The following is a 16,073-nucleotide window of genomic DNA, read 5'->3' on the forward strand; positions in this document are numbered from 1 at the left end:
TAGAAAGGGTCTGGAAACCCTTTTCCATCCCTTCTTCAGCACTCTGTCCTTACTCTGGGACCACATTACAAATGCTACTTTGGTAAGTCCATACCTTTTTCTAGCCCTCTGCTTTGCTGTTTTCTCCTGCCTTTCCTCAAAACCACAGGCTCCTTTACTTATTTTGCAGTCAAAGTAATTTCTCAGCTTCTAAGCCCATCTTTTACTTAGTCCATTCTGTAGGCAGATCTGTAAGGCAGTAGCCTTCACTGATTAAGTGCCTATAGGAGAAAGAGGTGGTTCTCTGTCCCCTCACTGATTGCAAAGGTAGCTGCTATTCCCAGGACACTAACCAGTTACTGCTCAGGACAGAAATCCAGCTGGAGATGACTAAGACCCATTCATTCCCCTTCAGTTTCCAGGCACCTTTAGAAAAGATTTTTTCATACTTTTCTTTCTCCCCTCCCACAGAATGTGCTCAGATAAGCTTCCTCCCTGAGATAGCCATGCTATAGATGAGAATATATTTCCTTTTTTCAAGTCCCTTTTCCTAATCTTTACATATCTGAACATGATAAAACATCTGAAAAGATTAAAAAGATACATTAAATCACATGATTTGGGAGTAAAAGTAAATTATCTCCAGATTTACAAGTCTGAAAGTACCTAAAACAAATCCCAAACCCAACCCAAAATAAACCAAAAAACCCCAACCCACACCCTGTAGATGCACCTTTAAAAGTAAAATACAATTCAAATCCAATTTCATTTAGACTTTCTGCATGACTTCTCACCTTCTTTCAGCCCTCATGTTATACAACTTCTGTTTTACATCACAAAAGATATTTGAGTTTGAAATCAAGATCTTTGTCACCATACAGTCTGTCTAATCAGGCCAGCTTCCCTACTGTGTACGAAAAACTTCTTTTGGGCATCACTAACTGGTCTGGGAACAGTAGCATCACGGTCAAAGGATTATGGCCAGAGTTCAGGCAAGGAGCAAGACCAGAAATTATTCATAGATGGATGCTTACAAATGAAAATCTCATTCAAAAACAGAAAACCCAAACCATGAAAATGCAGATGCATATCTTCCTAGGGTACTCTATTGCTCATGTCATAGCACTGCCTGATCATTACTGTTCTGCCTTTATCCTAATTGAGAAAAATGTGGGTTGCATCCAGTCCGCAGCCAGCTTGGGTCCTCATGCTGACTGGCTGAAGAAGTTTTAAGTAGGTAATTTAAATAAATGTGTTTAAATGCAAGGAATTTGTCTATTTTCACATAATTGATACGAACTAGCAGTTTAAATGGAGATTTACTAGGGTCAGGTAGAAATGGAGTATAGCTAAGCCAAGGAATCAAGAGCATCTATACAGAAGTTGCTCAAATTATTTGATCTGCTTTAGCTAAATTAATTCACAGCTGCCTGTACACAAGGCCTTTACCTAGCAACCTATCTATCACCAGCCAAAGGAAATGCCAGCCAAAATTACTTTCTCAGGGACACACACAGACAGAGGTTATATTGATTGTTACCATCATGAGTCTCGACAGCCAACCATTCCACCATGCATGTGAAGTGGCGTTAAAAGTTCTGTCAATGATAAAAGAAAGCCAAGCTACTGGGAAGAGTGCTTATGGCAGAGGTAGATACACACTTACCGAGTGAATGGAAACTCTTACAGTGTGAATGGAAACTGGTTTGCAACCTAGACCCTTAGTTGCAGCAGTTGAGTAGAAGTCGCAAAACCCTACTATAGGTAACTTAGTGGCTGTCGACATGTTCCTAATCTGGGGCAAAGTAAAACAAATGGCTATGAATCGGCACTTAAAGCGATGCCAGTTGGTTTACTTTGACCTAAAAGGAGTATGAGCTGTTACTGTGTTACCCCAGCTAGTGGTGTAGTAACCATAAGAAAGGGTGGTAACATCTTATGCTACCTCACTAAAATACAAAGTCTGACATTTAAAGGTATCCTGCGTCTTAGGGTAATGCATAGAAAAGTCTACAAATGCCCATTATAAATAGAGTTAGTATGAACACTTTTGCATAAGATTATTTATCCACCCTCTTTTCTTTTTTTTTTTTTTTTTCCTTGTTGAAGCATGCCTGTGACTAAACGAATTCATATTGTGGTCAAAATTTAAAAGTACAAGGATCATGATATCATCAGATTAAAAGTCCATGCAACCCAATCTTTTTGTTTTTCACAGTGGTAAACACCAGGTGCCCATGGAAAAGCAGAACGCAGCAAGAGTATAGACGATGTTTTCCTTGCATAATCTCCCAGACTCCAGCAACTTCCAGTTCAGGGACACCGTGAGCCAAAGTAATGTCCTTGTACTAAATAGCCTTTGTTAAATCTGTTTATCATGAATTAAGTGAAATGTGTATAAACTGCAGCAGCTAAAAAGACTACTTTCAGATATACTCACACTTTTCACATAAATATATTTTAACTTCAACGAATAAGCACAGGTACTAGAATAGGTCCCTGTTTACATCCCAAGTTACAAGAGTTTGTGTTCCTACAATCTATGTCACTTTACAGCACACAGATTAATGAAACGTAAATATCACCCATTTCATTTTATAGACTATAAAAATAACTGCTAAATTTCAACTGCAAAAACTTTGCCTCTGCTGAAGAAAGAAAACAAAATTACCCTGGATTTATTTTAATATACCAGTGTATTGACTATACTTATATTTCCCTTCTATATAAAAAACTGTCCAGAAGAAATGGAAGGATAAACATGTAAGATTATATCATCATCACAAACAAAGTTATTTCTTGGAGCAGAACTGAAGTAATTTATTTTTATTTCTTCTAAGAAATGGGCTAACATGAGATAGAACAAGAAGAGTAACTGAATATTTTGGTAAAAAGAAAAAAACCTGTGGTAACGTAAATGTTACAGGAACATTTTTCTACAGTCAGCCAAATATTGAAATAATCACTATTATCTGCTATACAATTTAGACTGATAAATAAATGTCATGCCATATTGTAGGCTATTGGAATCTAAAGAGATTATACTGTAAAAATGCTCTTTTTAAGCCTGTTGGTAAGACAAAATCTGAGTAATATAGTAGAGAAAGTAAGAGAGGTAGAAAATACTGGTAATGACGAGTCATTAAATTTGTTCAGCTGAAAGGCTTTTGGAATACATCATGTTTTTCTCCCTAGAAAAAGAGGTCTGCTTGCTTGATGAAGACTGAAGAGTAGGAGAATGCACTGAGGATTTGATATTTGCCTTTGAAGAAACTTTTTTCATGAGACTACATCTATCTTAGATCATGTCTCTTTACAACAATTTTCTCATTGAATTTAGGGGTAAAATCAGCAATGTGCCACCTTGACAATGGCAAAAGAGACACACACTAACTTATTGTAAGAAAAGCGTTAATCAGATGGAGCCTATAAAAAGCAAATAGGAAAGCCTATCTATATCTCCCCGTTCGGTAAATTTCAAGTGGCTGTGGTCAACAATTCAGAAATTAATACTGAGGTGGTTAAACATTTACTTGTAGCTGTAAGAGCAGACAGACCAAACCCAGAAAATAAAAGAGAAAAATACCAAGTTAATGAGTGGAAATGGAACTATTATGCTGACAGAAATATTTGAAACACACATATAACACACAAAACACACAAAAACACACAAAAAACACCTCCAACCCTTACAGTTCTATGCATTCTTAGAAGACCAACATAGTAGTGCAAGCCTATAAAATGTTGAGCACCTTGTGAACCAATTAAGACAACAGACAAAAACCCCCAAACCACAAAATGCATTGTGATTGAAGAATTACAAAAGATAAAGTTGATCTTTCTAACATGAAGCATGTCAAACCAAGTATTCATTCTGCACTATGATAAATTCTAACTTTAGATAAATGCCAAAATCACACTTTTATTTTAAAAAACAGTTGCTGAGTGTTAATATATGACCACATGACCACTCATGTCCCACCATACAGAGCAGCTAATACGGATGACATGTATGGCTCAATATGTTTTTAGATTAACTGCTCACAATGTTGCAAAGCGTGAGCAAGCAAGAACTTCTGAAGCAAACTGCTTTTCACTTACCTCCAAGGAGAAGAAAATACTGCACAATCTTAAACCTGTGCACAACAAAACGCCTTGCAAACAATGCAATGTAACAAAATTTTCAAAATGGTTTCAGCATCAACCCTATGCCCTTAATTGGAAAGTCTATCCGAGACTATAAAAAAATTTTATACACATGAAATCTGCTATCAGCACTCAAATGTATTCCCCTTTTCTCTGATTCTCATTTTAAATGGCTTATATAAATTAGAAACTTAGAAATCATCACTGTGATCAGAATTGATTGCCTGTTTAATCCAGACTAAATGATTACCCTGATTTAATTGTCATTTGGGAAGATGTATTCTTGAATTGATTGATTAAAAATGTTGCCACAATGCCACAAGAAGACTCTGTGGCAATCTTAACAACTAGTTCTGTGAGTGACTACACTTAAATTAAAAAAAAAGAAAAAAAAGTACCTCAATCATCTGATTTTGTCTTGCTTTAATATTTAGCCATTTAATCCTGTCCGACTTCCAGTCCTCTCCAATCAGTTTGATTGAACTCAAGTTCTTTCATGACAAGTCATATTGCCTGAGCATTTTCTAATACTTCATCATCCCTGAACTTCAGTCTCCATAACTCAACACAGAACTCCAGTAACAGTTTGCACCTCTCGCAAATTGAAAGATAAATTGAGTAGGAAGGTTATTCTAGCACTGGCCTTTATACAAATCCAATCTTAGAGGCTATTTTTAAAAAAATAAATTCACATGTCTGCTGGTTTTCTATCGGAACTAACAATTGTTTTAAAAATGCAGTAATTTTGTTATGCCATTGGCATCCACCTAAATAATGGCATAAAAAAAAGTTATACCTCTCCCTTGTGAAAATCCATTCATAGTCAAATAATCAACAGGCTAATAAAAATGCTCATTACCTATTTGAATTTTATTCCATAGTGCCGAGTTCAAAGTTGATATTCTCTTTTATTTTTTTCCCCATTTTACTTTTGGGACATCACATTCAAGCTTAAATCATTGGCCCTGTTTTCTAGAGCTGTATAAGATAATCAGTTATAGCAAGAGTCCAAAAGGTACAAATAACTAAAGGATCGGACTTGAATTGTTTTAGTATGAAACTCTTACAGAGCTAAGAAATTACTTTATAGGCAGAATTGTCTTATATTGGACTTCTCAAAGAAAAGATGTCTCACAGTACATGAATGTAATATGTTCTGTATCTAGAGCATTCTCCAAGTACTTCTACACAAAGCAGCCGTGAGTTACATCAGCCAAGGCCTGAAAAGCAAGTATTCTTCATTCTAAGAGTAGAGATAAGTGCAAAACACCTAACCAGAGAGCTACGTCTCCTTGCTTTTGAGAACCTAACCTTACAGGATTCAATCACTCATGCCTTTTCATCAAAAAGTCCTTCAGATATTTCACAAAAGATAAACTTTAAATAATGGAGTATTTGTTAAAAATACTTATGTCAGATATTGGTCCAGACACAGAGTTTAATACCCTTGTTTTGTTTCAATAGCCCTATAGAATTTTGAATGATCAGAAGTGAACAAGACCTCAGTTTCACTCTTCTGTCATCTGCTTCTATTGATGCAGTAAAAGCTCTTAATTCTTCTGTAACTTTGTATTAGGACAGTACTAAAGGCACTACTTGAAAGGCAGTTAGATTTCCTACACAAGTCAGTAACTTCTTAAAAATTAATAAGGCTCAGAAGGAGGTATCATGGACCTTGGGCTAAGCACAAAAACCTTAGTCTTCTATTTTCATCTCCTATTTTGCCCCTTTACCTAGCTGCAGAGCAAGTTTGCAGTATCTGATTGATATTGTAAGTAGTGAAATTTGCTTGTGCAGCAAGTTAAGTGTACAGAAAGCCTCCTATCAGCAAAAAAGTTGGGCAGTGGTGGTGAGATCTCTCATCTGCACATGCATCTGGGGAGATATAGAAGCTCAAGAAGTGGAAGGAAACAGCACAGGTTGGAGACATTCTGAGAAATGGGTCAAGCCAGGAAAAGGAGAAAGTGAGAGACTTCCTCACATCAGTACTCCAGAATGGGTAGCCTTTGACTGCAGTTTCCACCAGAGACATAGCAAAATGAAGCCTTGGAGCCTGTGACTCAAACATGGGAACAGTTGTTCTCCTTGCTGCTAGCAGTGCTTCTTCTCCTTTCATTAGTAGGGTTTCCAACCAAAACACACACAAAACAGGTTTGCAAATGATCTACAGGAGGACTGTAGGAAAAATTTATTTCAGCAACTCTGCAATTAAATTTAGCTTTGACAGGTTCAAACTGAAAAACTCAAATCATACAACAACATGACCTCCTAAGAAAAAAAAAAAAAAACAAAACAAAAATTAACTGGCATCACTAGCATGAAAATTGTCATTTATTAGAAGGTTTTAAACAGCAAGCTTTTATATCAGGCATAAATATTTTAAAGGGCAATACTCAGTATAAAGGGTACATCATTTTTGGAAGTGTCGTGCTCAACTGAACTCTATCACATTTTTCTAATTTTTCTTCAGTATGCTGTCACAATACACAGGAAAAAAGCAAGTGGCTGATTAATTAAAGAAAAATGTTTTAATTCTATTTGTGTGAAACTGAAGAACTCTGACTTGATGTGTAATCGCAGAGCAGTTTAAAACATGTTTACTAAAAATCAAAAGGACTCTTTAAAAAACAACAAAGCATAGTATATTTTCACTACAAGCCTGACAGGTTTCTGTTCACCTCCTTTGTCCCCAAAAATGCGATGTGTTTGGCAGAGATAAAGAGAAAGGGAAGGGTCACAGGAGCTACTGTACTTTCCCCTTCTTTATTCCCATGCCTCTGTGTAGTTCCACAGTGAGGGGTTCACCGCACTGCTCCCCGCAGTCCTTCCTGACACTTTCAGGGCCACTTTTCACCAATAAAAAACAGGGCACACAACTATGCATATAGAAAAAAATCACAAATCATCACTTTGTAAACCAGCAAGACCCTGACATATGTATCTCATAAACAGTCTCACTGGGGATCTCAGAGTCACGATGTGGTCACAAAATGATTAGTCACAGGTTATTTTTGAATCTCTAGTCCACTGCACAGACTGCTGCTGCAACCATTAAAGCATGAAATGTTTGTACTCATTTTCATTCCTGTGCTTCACGGAACATCTAATGCCAACTATAAAATCATTTAAAAGGCAATTGAGTTTTCAGCTGAGAAAAATAAGATGACTTCCAAACAGTATCAGAATATACTAAGTGTATACTAAGGCTAAGTGTTGGGTCCCACACTTGGGTCCTAACAGCACTACAGGCTTGGGGAAGAGTGGCTGGAAAGCTGCCTGGTGGAAAAAGACCTGGCGAATATATGAGCCAGCAGTATGCCCAGGTGACCAAGAAGGCCAACAGCACCCTGGCTTGTATCAGGAACAGTGTGGCCAGCAGGAGCAGGGAGGTGATCGTGCCCCTGTACTCAGCACTGGTGAGGCTGCACCTTGAATACTGTGTTTGTTCAGTTTTGGGCCCCTCACTACAAGAAGGACATTGAGTTGCTGGAGTGTGTCCAGAGAAGGGCAATGAAGCTGGTGAAGGGTCTGGAGAGCAGGTCTTATGAGGAGAGGTTGAGGGAACTGGGGTTGTTTAGTCTGGAGAAAAGGAGACTGAGGAGAGATCTTATTGCTCTCTACAACTCCCTGAAAGGTGGGTATCAGTCTCTTCTCCCAAGTAACAAGCGATAGGATGAGAGGAAAAGGACTCAGCTTGTGCCAGCAGAGGTTTAGATTGGATATTATGAAAAATTTCTTCATCAAAAGGGTTGTCAAGAATTAGAGCAGGCTGCCCAGGGAAGTGGTGGAGTCACCATCCCTGGAGGTATTTTAAAAGATGTGTCAATGTAGTGCTTAGGGAGGTGGTTTAGTGGTGGACTTGGCAGTGATAGGTTTACAGTTGGACTCGATGATCTTAAAGGCCTTTTGCAACCTAAATGATTCTATGATTCTGTGATTGACAGTACATCAACTAAAGAACACCTTAAACTCAAACACAATGTGAATTCTTAAGGCATTCATAGAATCATAGAATCATAGAATGTGCTGAGCTGGAAATGACCCAACAGGATCATTGAGTCCAACTCCTGTCCCTGCACAGGACAACCCCAAATTCACACCATGTAACTGAGGGCGTTGTCCAAGTGCTTCTTGAATATTGTCAGGCTTGGAGCCATGACTGCCTCCCTGGGGAGCCTGTTCCAGTGCTCCACCACTGTCTGGGAGAAGAACCTTTTCCTAATACCCAACCTAAACCTCCCCTGGCACGTCTTCCTGCCATTCCCTCGGGTCCTGTCATCGGCCACCAGAGAGAAGAGATCAGCACCTGCCCCTCCTCCTCCCCTTGTGAGAAAGCTGTAGATCACAATGAGATCTGCTCAGCCTGCTCTTCTCCAGGCTGAGAACATTGACAGTTTTTAAAAAGTTACTTTGGAAATAAACATGTAGCAGCAGCTGTGTAGGTATTCATTCTCTGCCTTCCATTTAAGACTTACTCTGAAAGGATGACATTATAAAGGCCTGCAACATTTTCCAATTTAAGACTGTTCCTAAAATGATAGGATTACCTCTGGCCACACAGCACTAAAAGCCTTTATATGCAGTGAACCAGACATTGCCAAATTGCTTAGATACCACCTAGAATGGTTACAAAACTTGTTAAGATAGCACAGTTGTCCTTTATACAAGCTACATCTCAGTTAAGAAATGTCGTGCCTATTATTCTTCCTTTATTAGAATAAATAAAATATATAACTAAATTGAGAATATTCACTGCACAGCTAAAATAAACTCTCACATTATCCAAATAAACTGGAAAATCTGATTTAAATCCCTGAGTTCCCCATACAAAGATAAATCAGCTGACTAATTATTAATATAACTCCACTATGCTTTACCATGGATTTTTGAGACTAGAAAGATACCATTTCTATTATTTCCATTAAAATCTGAGAAATAAATAATATTTGATAAACTCTGCATAAAAAAATCCCCAGTGGTCTCAATCAATAACTTCAGTATACTCCTAGATAAGCACAGACAAGACATGGTTAGCATTACCTGGCCTTCATTCTACATTGGACACTATCACCTGTAAATTGGAAGCATACACAGCTACAGTTTTATCAGTATTTAAAAACATAATTTGAGGAAACACCCTGGCCTCCCCTAGTGCCTAATATAATCCATTTTTAGTGTCTAGATTGCTCCCAGGTCTTTACCCATTATTATAATACCAGTGTTAGCATTGATAGTGTGTTAATCTGCAATGTAATTCCTTGGTAAAGAAGCCAACTGGTTTATTTGATATTGCAAAACAAATGGTAGTTTCAGCTCAGAGTAATGATTACTCAAAAGTTCAATAAGAATCCACTTATCATGTTGGATTTTAAATATATGATTCTATATGGAATGATCAAATGCCCCAGATACTAGCACAGCGAACCCATGCCTTTTCAGGGAAACACTGGGGGAAAAAAAGAAAAGCTGGGGACCGTGGGAAAAGGGGCAGCATCTACAACCAAGAAAAGCTGACAGGTTTTCTGCTATATCATTTGTCCATGCTGTCTTCAATTCATTTACAGAAATGTAGCATTTTAAGCCAAGGCCATAAATGGCCTGGCATCTCAGAAGTGAGGATTTGTCAAATAGCTTACGAAGATATAAAAAGACATTCATTTTTGGCTGAACAAATAGCTTTAGTCCTAATGCCTTTGCTATTTGAGTAAAACTCAAATAAGTAGATGAAAGAATTGAGAAGTCTGCCTGAAACAGCAACAGGCAAAAGAGGAAGGTAGAGGACAGACAACCTGCCAGTTAATAATTTAACTAAGAGGATAACATTTGGAATTAGAGCACTGTTCCCAGACCAGCCTTTTAAAAGCAAAAATTATTGTGTCCCAAGGTAAAGTAAGAAACCCTTCTCTTTGAAATACCTTCATCCATGATTACCCATGCTTTTCAGGCAGCTCCTTTTCAAAGAAAAAATGCTTATGAACTATTTAACTTTTATTTATGAATTTGGAGTATCTGAACACCTTGTTGTTTTTCTATTGAAGCACATTTGTATCAGGCTGGACCAGTTACCGCAGAAGTACCAGGTCTAATAGCTAAGCAAGGTGGTAAAACCAAACCAAACTAACAACATGTGAAACAAGAAAGGAAATGATTGTTAAGGCTTCCTGCTGCCTTTTTTCCTGAAGCTCAGTCTCCACTTTCTGAATCAGTATAAGTTTTTTTTACTGACATTTTTAAAACTTCCCCTCATTTATTAATCCATATTTAGGAACCATGTTCAAAGAATCACAGAATGGTCTGGTTGGAAGGGACCTTTAGAGGTCATCTAGTCCAACCCCCTCTAGTGAGCAGGGACATCTTCGACTAGATCAGGTTGCTCAGAGCCCCATCTAGCCTGACCTTGAATGTTTCCAGGGATGAGGCATCTACAGCCTCACTGGGCAACTTGTTCCAGTGTTCCACCACCCTCATCATAAAAAAATTTCTTCCTTTTTGACTAAAGAAAACATTTATAGTTTCTGGACCTTTTATTTTGGGGTGAAAGTGCAGAACATTAGTAAATGCTTTCTTTATTTGTGGTGTGCTACACAAGCTGGCAAATGCATCATACTTAAATGTGAGTTGGTAAACTGTATTCCAATTGCTAATAGTTAAGATGCTTCAGAGTAGGCAATGCAAAAGTCACTGGACATTTGGAAAGGCAAATGATATCACTTAACCCAATCACTGATTAACATTTGTGCATATCAGAAAACCACCACACAGTTTGTACTTTCTGTTCAAAGGAGCCCCGGACTGGACCAGCAGGAATACTGCAGATTGTAACACAGGAGTTTCAGACTGTCTTGTATGAGAGTTTGCACAGACCTACCTACTCAATGATTTCCAAAAGCACTAGCTGGAGGCACTCACTATCTTGAGTATCAACTTCAGACTGACAAAGGGTGAAAAGGAGGTTCATTCTGGTCAGTTATGCATAGACTATATAATTTAACTGTACACTTGATATTCCAAACCAAATTTGCATTCCTGTGCTATATATCTGTTGGGAGACCTAAGTGGTACTCAAAGAAATCTTCTCAGATTAGGGAGAACTGGGAAGAAGTGACTCCCTGAATCTAAATAGATACTCATCAGCAAGTCAGCACCATTTTTAAGGCAGAGAAAAATGTTTAAATTTAAGCAGACCACTTAAGCACAAAGCACTGCTGTGATGCAGTGTGCCTGAGCTGACTACCAATTGATTCCTTTGTTCCTTACTTAATTTTTAACCCTACTGCAATCTTCACATCACACTTGCTTAACATAAGGGTGTAGCCACTGAATCTATGTTTAGAGATAATGTTAAAGAATCTAACCAGCTGAAGGATCGAACGGACATTACACAAATTCAAACTACAAGTAATAACTATAAGAAGGTTAAGTAACCACTGGAATATTTATTAAGGGACACATTTTATTTTACATTAATTGAAGTTTTTACTGCAGGTTGGATGATTTTCTGTATGTTGTGGGTGCAGTACAAGACTTACTGTGGACTCCTGGAGATTGTGTTATGAGGATTTGTTTATATGATACTAATGGTCCCTTCTAGTCTTCAGAATATGCTGTTTATATACAACACATTGCAAATATAATGTGCATGTCTTTATCTTTTAGTAAAGACAGCACCAGTATTATCTAGGTATGGCTACAAGCTTCTAGTCACTGTAGAGCTGCAACTTTTAATCAATAAATGCAAATAATTTATCAACTCCAGACCTACCTTCACAATAACCCTTATATTCATAGGGTTATGAACCCTATGACTCATTAGGCAAGTAATGTGCTTGAAATTGCAGTAAGATTTGTTGTTATTAATGGCTCTGAAATCCACTCTGTAAGAGCTCTTAGCAAGACTTGTTTCTCTAAAAAACTCTAAGTGTGTACCAGGAGACCAACAAGAACAAACTAAAATGTTCCTCTGGAAAGAAGCTCCTACTGCCAAAGACAATAACTTAACTTTGCATGGTCTTATGAGCAGAACAGTAGGATTTGAGGAACAAACTACCACCTGACAGCTGAGGAGTTTGTCTTGGCCCAGGCAGAAGGATATGGCTTGCATCAGGTAAAATCCTAAGACAACAGAAGGCAGCGACTAGGAGAAAAGATGCAGCTTCAAGAACAGATTAGAGAGACGCCTCAAACAGAACATCCATTTGTCAGGAATAGTACAACCAAGCAGCTAACTGGAATGTCAGCACTTTTGACTCTAGGTTCACTTCACTAAAGCATATGTTTTTCCTTTTAGCAAATATTCTATATATTGAACGAGATCTGATTTAGATCATGCAAACAACATCTACACAAGAGCATTAGCTGAGCTAGGAAGGAACAAAGTGAAAGGAAATATTCATCTTAATTTTACCTTTCTAATGCAGTTACACTGCTTTAGAAGATAAATGAGTGAGGAAATTACAAAATGCTGATCACGTTGCTGCTGATTTTTCTTATGTTCTATTGCAAGCAGCATCTCATTAAAACAACAGAACTGAATCAGACTCTGCCCATGAGTTTAGAATGGCTTAGCAACTACTTTAGCTGTAAAATTAGAAAGAAGCTTGCCTTGTTGCTGTAGTGAAAGCTGGATTTTAGGAAACTGAATTAAATTCCTGGCATTCCTTTCTTAGATGGAGTGCAACAGAAAGACAGATTTTCTCTGTACTTCAACTTGAAAATGTGAGCACAAGAATAAATTTGTTATCTTGATAAGTTTGTAAAATGCCTCAAAACACTGAAGCTGTATTGGTGCAAGTTACTTTACTTTCCATTTCAGAACCACGGGTCCTTAACTAACGTATAAAAATACACCATATTTTACAATGATTTTTAATACATACTCTGCTTAAATGGTTTTCATAGGACTATTATCATCAGATGAGCTTATTTTCCAAAATGACATTAAAACTTAAGGCTTCTCATTTGTTTGGAAGGACTAAATTAGAAGTTCCAGAAATTGCGGTAGGCTATACTTAAATATACAGGAGATACATTGCAGAGGTTTACACTGACAAGGAATAAGTAAATAAATAGATAGATAGATAAATAAATAAATAAATCTTATCTTTCCTGCCGCCCCTCTCCCCCCCCAACATATCACTAGTAAATCATGAGTAAAGTTTAATCTATTCAACAAACAGGCAAAACTATAACTGATTTCAAAAGGTCCTTGAATTATTCCTGACTTCATTGTCTATGCTGAAATAATTTTGTCTTCAAATTTATCAAATCCACATCACACACAGCATGATGATTCAAAAGTATTAGATCACCACCTTAAAAAGTCCAAATACAATGCTTAAAAGATAGTGCCACGAAAATGATTCCTTGAAATTATGGGAACAGTAACTTTAAAGCATGAGAGAAAGTAGGCCCTATAATATTTCAGAGCTCTATTTCAAGTATTACAATTTCCTTTAGGCTTTTCATTCATTTGGAATTATTAAACTTTCTAAAGTGCATCAAGCACTTCTCTAATCTTAGATCACATTAGTCTGGTTCATATTTGCGTAGATAAAGTGATAGTTAATTGAAATGAGAACATTGTCAGAATGAGAGTTCTTCTCCTACAAATGCATTCAGTATTCACATTCTGAGTCATGAATTCTAGGAAAACAAAATACATTTTCTCTTTTAAATAATCTTGATTGGTATTAACTCCTTTTTACTTAAGTACAAAACAATTAGTCACTTACCAAAAGGGAACAAATACAAACTTGCTATCAGCAAAGACTTCTTGATGTTCTTCCCATACTCTCCCCGTAAAAGAAACCCCTGTAGAACTATGAACTGAACATCAAAACTTCTGTTTTCAGTTACCTACCAGTATGCCATAAAGGAAAGAGAGGAAAAAACCCTCTCTATTAGGCAACTTGAAGATTGCTAATTTGTATCTCTGGCAGATGCAACACTAAAATTTCAGAAAGAATAATGTAAGTGGAATTTTAATTTTAAAAGGAAATTTAAATACACAAACTACCTTTCCATTTGCAATTCAGCTGACTTCAAAATAAGTATATCCTGTAGCTATATAGCTGGTGCTAGTGCTTGGATTTCTAATGCTGGCAGTTATGGGAAATATCACTTTTACCATCTGGCTCCTATGATTCTTCTAGTATAGTCTGTTTCGTGTCAAAATACTATCAAAGTTTAACTTCTGTTCTATTGGCAACATATTTTTCCTTATGGCTGAGTCTCCCATATTAAAACAAATTATAAAAAGTGTTTTTCTCTCCATTACTTAAATGGTTGCATAATCTCTTGGTACATCATCATCTGTTAAGAAGCTTTAAAACTCAGCTAAAATATAAATTAAGTCTAGACAATGCAGCAGCAATCGCTACACATCAACAAAAAGCAAAGACAAGTTCAGCCAGAAATGAAAACGTTTGAGTTGTAATTGAATTTGCAATCATTTTCATTGGAATCCCTCATAAATAGCATAGTAAACCAGCAGTGAATAATGCCAAATGCAAATGCACCTGTTAAGTTATCAAAGCCAGTTCAATGTTTAAGTGAAAAATGGTGGGATTGGATAAAACCAGCAATATCTTCACAATTCCTTTAATTCCTTATTAGATGTTGAAAGTGATTAAATGGGAATCCCTTAATAAACAATTATGCAGGAAGACAGAAATCTAAATCTGTTTGTGCTAGCAAGAGAAGAGAGATTTTTATCAACATATATTACAGTGACACTTGAAAAGAAAAAAGAGGGCTTCTCTATTATTGAAGGTTTATCTCCCATTTTCTGTCTTTTTTACAGAATCTAAGTAATTTAATGCTTTGTTTAGTTTGTGAGAAGACTGCTATTTAACAATACCATAACCTTTTTTGTTTCCTTCTTAGAAAAATTGGGATAATTTAAATATGAAGATATATATTATATTCGTTTTTCTGTGAAAATCAATGCTATGATTCCAGAAGCTTTCCGTTTAATTCTTTATTCATTCTTCTTTGTAAGGATAGGAATCTGTGAGCAGAATAGGTTTAGCATAATCATGTCTAAGGTACATTGCATTCCCTGGGTGAATTGAAGAACATGAGCAGAGTTAAGCTGAGTTAAGCACTTGGGGAGCTAATGACAGATCAAGTCTTTCCTTGACAAAACTAATCCCTTTTATTAATAGTATATCTCCCAACTTATCTTTTATATATTCCAAAAGTATGTGTAACAATTCGTTTGAGGTTTTCAAAATATCTAGCATTTTCAAAACCTTTTTACTTTACCATAGAACAATTATGCCAAAATAGGCAAGAAAGGAAATTCTTACATTGTAAACTGGAGAAAAGCAAAAGTACATATCACTATTACTTCTATCTAATGAATTATTTCCATTTTAAGGTGTTCTAGAATAGTCTTCACCAAGCCTAGAAATTAATGGGGAACAAGTTTTGCATTACAAATTCCCCATTTCCTATGTTATTGTATATAGCTTATTCCTGTAATGAAAAAGATGGTAGCACAGAGAGAGAGTATTCACACCATTTTACATCATGTATCTGACTGAGGGTTATAACTGAGTGATGTAAGGCACATATATAGCCACTGGCTCTTCCAGTGAACAATATAGACTATCTGAGGGTAGAGGTACCAGACACTTAGCAAAGGAAGTTTAAAACTCTCCTATCCCTACTATTCCAGCTGTGTGTCACTGGGGTTTGCCTCCACACAGCTATATTAACACACCAGAGCCATAGCCATCATGACAACATTTCAAACTAGATCACTGAAGGAAGTAAAGATGCCTCTCCCTACTACATGTTTTTGTAGAGGGCTGCTTTAATCCACATCACTGCAGTGCTTTTGGTTTGCAGCCTGGTCTCTTGGTGCAGCTGACAGGACAGCAAATTGCTGCATGGGAAAAAGCTGGCTAAGGTGGGATGGGGCAGATGAGCCCTCAACCGGCTTT

This window comes from Phalacrocorax carbo, chromosome Z, assembly GCF_963921805.1.
Source record: "Phalacrocorax carbo chromosome Z, bPhaCar2.1, whole genome shotgun sequence".
Lineage (NCBI taxonomy): Eukaryota > Metazoa > Chordata > Aves > Suliformes > Phalacrocoracidae > Phalacrocorax > Phalacrocorax carbo.